The following is a 1,231-nucleotide window of genomic DNA, read 5'->3' on the forward strand; positions in this document are numbered from 1 at the left end:
ATGTATGTCTACTTTCAACAAATAACCTGGGAATGAAAAATTGTTTATTTCAACAAAACATAAACGTATAGAGGCATTGAAACATCTCACTACCTCAGTGCACACAAAATTGTGAAACCTGCCATACTCCCTTTGCTGCATAGGTAGAGCTGTTAGAATGAAAGTAGATTATACAGTCTTCACAAAAAGTTAAGGACCACTTGCAAAAGTATATTCTTCATATACTTATACAATATCTCTCTTTCAGTCTCCCTCTTACTGTCTGTCGTCATCGTTAAGATCACGTCTATCCATCCATCCGTCCATCCATCTATCCATCTATCTGTCTATCGAGCGCCCGTGGGGTTGCCAATACTGAAAAGGCGTTGCCTCTAACAATCGCCAGAGAGATTCTCTCTAACAACCACCTCGTCTCCCGTGGGTCACCTGTGACGTTTGTTAACTGACGACCAACTTTCTGGAAGAACTGGGTCGTCAGGGGACCGAGAGCGCCGGACATTTCGACGGCAACTGGTACGAAGTGGTAGCGGTCGCTGAGGCCTGCATATTTCATAATTTTGGACTCTTGTGCCTTCTTAGTATCTTAGCGATACTGCCAGGAGCAGAGGCAGAGAAGGTGATGGACAGCAGTGAGAACGAGTCGGAGCATGTGGCTTCCCACACGAGGCATTCGCCACCCTCAAATAGAAAGATGGTGATGCCATCCGGCCTTTTGCCATCGCCCCGGTCCAGGCCGGAGGGTTCAAGGATGCAATGTAGGCCGGATGCATCGAGCGCACGCTTCACGATGTCGTTGAGGTCGGTGTGACGTGGGAGACGACCACCACTCCGACCACAGGACAGTGGGTGTATGCCCAAGCTATCGACTGATGATCCACAACGGCATGTGTGAGGCTCGCACACTTTGAGGCCAAGTCTCGTGGGCACATCGATACGGAGGCTATCGATGTCGAGGACACAACCTACGGAAGAAGAAGGGAGTGCGTGAAGACAGGCACCGCTGTATGGTTGGCCGGAGGAGTTAAGACAAGTCAGGCTGTGCTGGTTCAGATTCGGTCTTAATTCCTCAATCAATTGTTGGCAATTGGCCTGGTCCCATGACTGCTGAAGGTGAGGCTTCTCGACTGGAGACATCCCGAGAGTCCGCCAGTTTGCTGACGCGGACATGAGAGTACCTCTATCTATCTATCTATCTATCTATCTATCTATCTATCTATCTATCTATCTATCT

The sequence above is a fragment of the Aplysia californica genome, unplaced genomic scaffold (assembly GCF_000002075.1).
Source record: "Aplysia californica isolate F4 #8 unplaced genomic scaffold, AplCal3.0 scaffold00287, whole genome shotgun sequence".
Lineage (NCBI taxonomy): Eukaryota > Metazoa > Mollusca > Gastropoda > Aplysiida > Aplysiidae > Aplysia > Aplysia californica.